General features: G+C 43.5%; 1 protein-coding gene across 2 annotated transcripts in view; it reads right to left on the bottom strand.

Moving 5' to 3' along the window:
- Zkscan1 (zinc finger with KRAB and SCAN domains 1) overlaps nucleotides 1–6,455 on the bottom strand; it is a 48,705-nt gene extending 42,250 nt beyond the window's left edge. For both annotated transcript variants that reach the window (XM_029477912.1, XM_029477911.1), the window contains exon 1: nucleotides 6,348–6,455. The gene's annotated coding sequence lies outside the window, so the exon portion shown is untranslated. The remainder of the gene's footprint in view (nucleotides 1–6,347) is intronic.
- Nucleotides 6,456–8,554: the final 2,099 nt, after the last annotated feature.

The raw sequence follows: 8,554 nt of genomic DNA, 5'->3' as shown, positions 1-8,554 counted from the left end.
CACTTTGTAGACCAGGCTGGCCTCGAACTCAGAAATCCGCCTGCCTCTGCCTCCCGAGTGCTGGGATTAAAGGCGTGCGCCACCATGCCCGGCCCCAATTTTTTATTAGGTATTTTCTTTATTTACATTTCAAATGCTATCCCCAAAGTCCCCTATACCCTCCCCCTCCCCCAACTCCCACTTCTTGGCCCTGGTGTTCCCCTGTACTGGGGCATATAAAGTTGGCTAGACCAGTCTTTAAAAAGAAAAAAAGTAGGGGCAATTATGTGATTTGTAATCCCTACCACCATGTTTGTTGTAACACTATCAGAAGTATTCAACAGATATTAATTGAATTGTTTTAAGAAATCATGGAAAATGAAAATAGACTTGTGGAAATTTGAATCTTGATAACAACTCCTTAGCATGGAGCGTAATTCATGAATTACTGAGCATGGTAACGGCAGGTCTCCCCTCTGAACCCACTGGTCTTTACTTCTACAGCCACCAAAACCAAGCATCTTGGGGCCAGCAAGATGGCTCAGTGGGTAAAGGCATCTGCCGGTCTAAGGAGATCCCTGGGACCCACATGGTGGAAAGAACAGGTTCCTGGAAGCTGCACTCCACACACTCACCTGACTGCACACAAAGAAATAAATTAGCATGACTTAAAACTAATTGAAAAGCCCAACAAAGCAAAACCAAAATGTTTTGTAAATTGACCATCTAACTGTTTCACAAGGAGTTAAAGCAAGAGCTTTTTAGGTTAAATTAACTTTTATGCTACACAAGGCTGGGGACCAGAACCAGAGTACATGCTGTAGTACTGAGCTATATCCTCAGAGCAAACCAATACTTTTAAACTAGGAAAGCATCTATAATTTTATGGTTCTCACTTAAAAATACTGATTACACTTGGTAGAAATGGGATCATGGACTATATTGTAGTGACAGTTTTGGAGTTTTGGTTTCTTTAGAAAACAGAAATTTGGGGCTGGAGAGGTGGCTCAAGAGATTAAAAGCACTGGCTGCACTTCCAGAGCTCCTGAGTTCAATTCCCAGCAACTACATGATGGCTCACAGCCATCTATAGTGAGGGCTGGTGTCTTCTTCTGGCCTGCAGGCATGCATGCAAGGCAGCATGCTGTATACATAATAAATATCCCCCCCCCCCACACACACACACAGACAGGGTTTCTCTGTATAGCCCTGGCTGTCCTTGAACTCAGAAATCCACCTGCCTCTGCCTCCCGAGTGTTGGGATTAAAGAAAAGAAATATGAGAATGTTTTTGTTTAATCCCAGGTATGGAATATGGGGCTGCTTTAGATTTTCCACACCAGCTATTATTTGACTTGTATTCAGCACAAGTGTGATACTTTCTGCTGACAGTGTGATGCTTGGAATTCTGGGGACCTTTCAGAAGCCTTATAAAATGCTAGGGCATAAAGAGGTGGTATGGGTTGTTGGTTGTTTGCCGTTGGTTGTTGTTGGCCAGGGTTTGTTATTTAGTAATTTGCAACAGAGAAACAAGAAGAAATTAGATATCCTGACAGTGAAGATTGGCCCAGGGAACTTGATGCCCCTAATGAGTAGGAAGTAGTCTAATTTCAATATTGTCCACTTTTCCTCCTCTATTGTCTTTTCTCTCCTATCTTAGGGGATTGAAAGGGTGGAAAAGGCATGGAAGAAAAAAAGAACCCACAAAGCAGCCCAAGTCTAACTTTCAGTAGTAATATATAAAACATCAAGAACAGAACAGGTATGCAAGTTTTGGGACTAGGTTTAAATAATTTTATTTTAAATGATATTTATGTGTATTCATACATACACATACCACAGTGAGCTACTGGAAGTTAGAGGTTAACTTTTGAGATTTTCCTACCACGTGGGTCTGGAGGACTGACCTCACATCCACCAGGCTAAGGCAGCAAGTACCTTTACTTGCTCAGCCAAGGCACTAGACCTCCGTGGCAGTTTAGACAATCTCCCCCACAGGCTGTTGTTTTCGGTTGTTTCTGTTCAGTGGTGATTTCTTTCCATCCCAATATACACACACAAGGGTCAGCGTAGCACTGCTTGGAGGTGATTCTGGTTTTCCTCAATTACTGTTAACGAATCTCCAATACACACTATTTCAGCATTCAAGGGTTTCCACCTTCAGGACACATTCTTCTATTTTAGCCCTGCTGCATTCTTCCTGTTAGTGGTGAATTTCCCTTATTTCTAGTTATCTGAACCTAAGCGTGGGCCATGACCAATGGACTCCACTCTCGCCGTGAACAACTCCCACTCCCTTTATTAACTCTGTCGGTTAATGTTTTACTCATCCTTCAAGAAGACATTGCCTTCTGATTCGTCCAGCTTTACCTGGGAGAGGAGTTAACTATACCATGGGAGGAACCGCCCTGCTAGTTCAGCTCTCTCACCCCTCTCTTCTTGAACAGTGAGTAGCTCAGGGAGACATTCCTCTGGTATCTCACCTGCACAGGCTTAAATTAATATCTTGCCTTCTTTGACTCTCCCTCCTCATATGCACCGAGTCTCCAAAAACCAGAGTGAATTACTTAAGACAGGGTCATACTATGTAGCCCTGGGCCTCCAACTCAGTGGGTGAGGATGATCTTTAACTTCTGATTCTCCTGCCTCCACCCCCTTAGTGCTGAGATTCCAGGAGTGAGCCATCATACCTGTCGTATGCAGTGCTGGGGAGGGAACCCAGGGCTTCATGGATGCTAGACAGTGCTCTACCCACTGCTACATCTACAACATCCTGAGTGAAGTAACTTTGTTCATATTTACTGTCCAATCTGAGCTCAAGTCTGGCTTCTTGGTTCTCCACCCTATTCTCTCCCGATCCACACACGGTCTACTTACTACCTTACTCTGATTATTTCTCCTAAAACTTTACAGCCCTACTCAGTGGGTTCCATTTTATTTCCACTTTCCCGTCAAGCTTCATTTCCCATCAACCTTTGCACTCCACAAACCCTTCCCCACTCAGCAAAATGACTCCAAATCCAGCACCTCAGTCATGCCTTGGCAAACATAAGCTAAAGCACCACGTGTCCATCAATGCTCAAGAACATTATAAAAGGAGAGTAAGAGCCAACATTTCTAGTTGCCACAGAATACACTCAGCACTTCACTGGACCACATACCAACAGTCTTCCGAGGTGCTTAGGATTATCATCTTGCTTTGTAATGTTAATGCAGTTAACAGACAGTAAATTATTTACCTAAGCTCTCAGAGCAAGTAAATGCTAGACCAAGATCCAAAACTAAACTGCCATATCTCAGGGCAAGTTCTTGTTTTGTTTTTCTTTTCCCAGCATGAGTGTGGTGTGTTTGTGTGTGGAGGCCAGAGATTGACGCTAGGTGTCTTTCTTGATTGCTTTCTACCTGTCTGAGGCAGACTCTCTCACTTGAACTCAGAGCATGCTGACTGAGCTAGGCTAGTTGATCAGCTTGCTCTGGGAATCCTGTCTCCATTTTCCTAAGGCTGAGTTATAGGTGCATGCCCCTCATCTGCCTGTTTACGTGAATGCTGGGGATCCAAACCCACACTCTCATGCTTGTGTTTGTAGCAAACACTTTACCAACTGTGCCATCGCATTATTCCTGTAATGTTGTGGGGCCTGGTGCATGCCATGCCATGCAAGCGCTCTACCTTTGAGCTACCCCCTGCCTAAACACTCTTTTAAGAAAAATGTAAGACAGAAAGATCAAAAGTTCAAGATCTGTTTAGATTACAAAGTGAGTTCAAGGCCAACCTGGACAACTTAGTGAGACTCTGTCAAAGATGAAAATATGAGCCAGGTGTGGTAGCACAAACTTGTAATGCCAGCACTTAGAAGATAGAAGCAAGAAGACGAGAAGCTCACTGCCATCCTGGGCTATAAAAAGACATCTTAAAAGCCAAAACCAAATCAAAACAACCAACAACAAAACCCCCAAACATCAACAAAACAAATAAAAAAATCCAAAAAAGGCCAGGGATGTTCAGTGGCAAAGTACATGAAGTCTAAGGCCCTGGCTTGAGTCAAACAACACTTGATTGAATTTACCAAGTTACTACATTTGTGTGTGTGTGTGTTCAGTGTGTTCAGTGTTTCATAAATTAAGCAAATTAGTTTATGAAATCCTGAAAAAAGTTTCTGGCACTTGGTAGACACTGGGGAAGGCTTACTTTTTAAAAATGAACTTAAGGGTTGGGTGGCATAGCTCAGTTGCAGTGTACTTGCCTAGCATACATAAGGCCCTAGGTTCAACCTCAGTACAGCAAGATAGTAAACACAAAGAAGCCAGGTGTGGTGGAGCAAGTCTGTATTCCAGGCACCTTAGAGGTGGAGACAGGGGTATCTAGACTGTAGTGTCAGTCTTGGCTACATAGTGAATTTGAGGCTCAACAGGGCTACTTGAGATCAGAAAATAGGGGGAAAAAAAGAGGAAAAATTAAATTCAAGAGATATAATTGTGCATTACAATTTTCAGCAGTGGAAGAAATCCAGTAACACAAGGGCAGCATGAGCTGGAACAAATGAATTATGTCCCCTGCAAATAAGTCACACATCCCTGAACCGTTTCCAGTATTCTTATTAGCAGTGGAGTAGGGACAGAGGAAGAGAGGCAGAAAACCACCTTTGGGTTCCCTCTCAAACGAAACACATTCTGACATACCATCTCCTTTAGAAAAGATCACTGCCCAGCAACCAAATCTCACCAAAGAAAAAACAAATGACTTCTGACGAGAAAAGACTCCAGACTCCGGGCTGCAAGCAGGGTTTATTTCAAAGGATGTTTTCTCAAAATCCAGTCTTCCTTCTATGGCACAGTCTTGCAAGTTTAAATAAATGATCCTCTACTCCCTTCTTCAACAGAGACATAAAATGCTTTATAATATGAAAAACTTAGTCTTAAAAGATACCTAGTGGTCTAGAATTGTGTGCCTCTAATTCCAGCACTCTGGAGGCAGTGGCTAGATTTTCAAGGTCAGCCAGAACTAGAGAGACCCCCCCGCCCCCTCTTTTTTTTTAAATCTATCTAAAGAATATCAATACCAACACAGAATGAAAAGTACCCTGGCCTGGTTGTATCTAAATATAGTATAATGCACTTGAAAATTTTCCTAATGGAGACATGAAGTAGAGGATCAACAAAAGAAAATAGCACTCAGCAGCAGGCATTTCTGTAAGTTAACAAAGATGATCCTGAATAAAATAACAAGAATCTTGTGTGGTAATTGAAAGAGGACACAAACCTGAAAGAAAAAAAAAAAAAACAAACATCTGGATAATTCTTCACTACGGTTTCCTTATACTAAAGCTATTTTCCCACATTTGGCCGGCTTTTCTAGTAACTTCACTTGTTGATGTGGTTACAATGAATTCTTCATAATTCCAACAAGTATTTATTGACTGCTTTCAATCCGCCTAGCACTGCCCTGTACAATAAATGCTTTCTTTGGTCCCAGGCCATGGAACAGCCACTCTCTATAATCAATGTGTGTGTGTGTGTGTGCTTCGTGTGTGTAGGGAGGGGAAGGAAGGGGGAATTTCAAACTAAATGAGCTGTCTTTTTTTTTTTTTTTTTTTTTAATTACAATTACATTTACCAACGCCACTCATTTCAAGTTTGAAGAACCGTTTTGAGCAAAGGTAGTTAATTTTATGGATAATAAAACTGACAGTTGGCAAACATCTAGTCTCACCTAAGGTCATTAAGCTGATCGATCTCCTACTGGCCCAGTGTGGTTTCTCCCAGATACTCTTCACGTCTCCCCCATTGCAATCAAGCAAGGTGAACTAACACTCCACTAATCTCCCAGGTAGCACAGTTAAACAGGCTTAAACCAGCAAGAGCTTTTGAAGCATTGCATAAAGCTGACAGCCGGCTGTTAATTTCTACTAGATCTTTTAACCACCGTCAAGCTGCCAGCGCTTTCGCTCAGTGTTGGGACATGGAAAGACAGAAATGCAAGTGATCGGGAAATGTTTTCGGAACCTCAAACCTGTACAGAGCTCAAGGTCTTCCGCGTCGTTTATCTCAAGATTCTCAAGGACCCAAGACGCCCGGAGAAGTAAACGACAGCAATAAAACGAAAATCACACAAAACACTTTCCCCTGCAACCACAGCAAATGGCGACAGGAGGAGGGGGAGAAGAATCCAGACATGGGGATCACGTCCATTTGTGATCTTGTCCTCAAAAATGTTATACAAGGATGATGACATGAAAGAGCTCCCCACTGACCCCAGAGATTCGAGCACCGCCGGGACCCCGCAGGGCTCCTTTCCAAGCACCCCCCGGGTGGTCACACGGTCCACCCTCGCGGCCCGCCCGTCCTCCGAGAGTCCGCCATGAGACTCACCGTGAGTCTCCGGAGCGGCCTGGGGACGCCGGGCGACCAAGCACGGCTTGCTCTGGGTTCAACCCGACCGAAGGGCACTGCACACCGACCTAGGCCCTCCCAATACCTCGCCACAGACACAATGAGTCACAAAGACCGGAAGTAGGTCAGCACATCATCTTCCGGGATCGAGTTGAGCTTCCGGGTCTCCTCTAGGAACACGGGAGGACTTTGCATCTCGGTTTCCGAATCTCTTGTTCCGAGTCTCTCTACCCAACACACCCCCAGCCCTGATTGCCTGTCTTCAATTCCAGAGGTGACAGATAGAGATAAAGTGATCCTGTTTTTTTTTTTTTTTCCCCTGATGTAGTATTTTTCAGCTCTATATTTGTTACTTTCTCCCCCATCTTTTTCATCTTGGGCAGTTATCAATAATAGTAATTGTATGTCTGTGGCAGAGAAGCTGAAGCAAGGGTGTAGATGGAGTTAGATCAAAGCCAGGCCAGGGGTGTCTGGTTTCACAGATCAGCCCTGGTGAGGTTTGCCCAGTTGAGTGCATGGTGTTTCCAAATATGTGGCCTGAGGATAAAAGCCTATCTTTCGGTAAACAAGCTACTTACACCGGTTCTGTAGAGTATGCTCTTACAGCACTTTAAAAGGATTTTTCAGAGGAATTACAGACGCTCAACAATTACTGCCTTTATCTCTTTGCCTTGTGGGCAATACAGAAATTAGGCTCCATCTTATAGAAGGCTCTATATCAAAGACAAGTCCCCAAGAAAGAGACCATACATCATGGAGGGGGGGGGGGGAACTTTATAAAACAATACTCCAAAATTAAAAAGCAAATGAAGTATTGTTTCTTTTTTTATTAATTAACTAATTAATTCACTTTACATCCCAATATTAGACCCCCTTCTCCCAGTGATAGGTTATTTCTCTGCCAGTGAAATGAGCCCATTCAGGCCAGATTATATATATATATATATATATTTTTTAAAGATTTATTTATTTATTAAGTACACTGTAAGTACACTGTAGCTGTCTTCAGACACTCCAGAAGAGGGCGCCAGATCTCATTGCAGATGGTTGTGAGCCACCATGTGGTTGCTGGGATTTGAACTCCGGACCTTCGGAAGAGCAGTCGGGTGCTCTTACCCACTGAGCCATCTCACCACAGGCCAGATTATATTATATTAAAGGCAGGTTTATTGGGAAGCTGCTCTTGGTAGAGTTCACTGGCCCCAAGGATTGAGGCCAGGAGAGTTGCAATGGGAGGGGAGGCAGAAAGATAAAGGGCTTACATGCAGAGAAAGAAGAGAAGGAGAAGGAGGAGAGCAAAATGTTTGGATTATATAGGGAAGAGTCTCTGGGGAAGGGCAGCCCAAGCCCTGGGATGGAAAGTTCAAGGTTGGGGGCAGGGTATACCAGGTAGGATCTGAGGGATGCTGGGAGAACCTGAAGACCAGGTCTGTTTTGAAATGTAAAATATTCACCTCAGTCCCCTCTTCTGGGATCCAAAACCAAACACCCAAGACCATCTTAGGCAAGTCGTCCCCCAATTCCACCTTTCCCTATTTGCAGTATTGTTAAAGGAATATTTCACCCAATAAGGAGCCACCCATTCACTTGGAGAAGTAGGAGAAACCTTTATTCATGCATGGACTAGAAACCACACTTGTGCTTGAAGGGTTCAGTCCCCTTGGCAGTTTCTTACAGCTTTTTGTAGGTCAGGTAGTGGGGTTGTCTTCCCTGTCTTTGAGACAATCTTAGAGTGGACTCTGGTCCCCTTAATCATTAAAGGGAATTTAGTTAGGCAAGTTTACAGGAACAAATAGCTATCTAGGTAGATAATAATACACAAACACTTGGCAGGTAGCAATAAAATATACAAGCATTTGCAAATAACAACACCTTTTGGCTGGTAAAAGATGTTTATCTTAGCAAACATAAATGGTATCTGCAACATGACCTTTGTCTGCTGTGACAAAATTTCTTTTAGACAGCTTCTGGCAAGTGTTTGTTTTCCCCAGATAAGAAGTAAGGGTTTTTGTTGTTGTTGTTTTTGTTTTTAATAAGCAAACAAGGGGCTGGTGAGATGGCTCAGTGGGTAAGAGCACCCGACTGCTCTTCTGAAGGTCCGGAGTTCAAATCCCAGCAACCACATGGTGGCTCACAACCATCCGTAACGAGATCTGACTCCCTCTTCTGGAGTGTCTGAAGACAGC

Source organism: Mus caroli, chromosome 5 (genome assembly GCF_900094665.2).
Source record: "Mus caroli chromosome 5, CAROLI_EIJ_v1.1, whole genome shotgun sequence".
In the NCBI taxonomy this organism is placed as follows: Eukaryota; Metazoa; Chordata; class Mammalia; order Rodentia; family Muridae; genus Mus; species Mus caroli.
The sequence above is the reverse complement of the archived record's forward strand: the minus strand, read 5'-3'. Positions and strand labels throughout refer to the sequence as shown.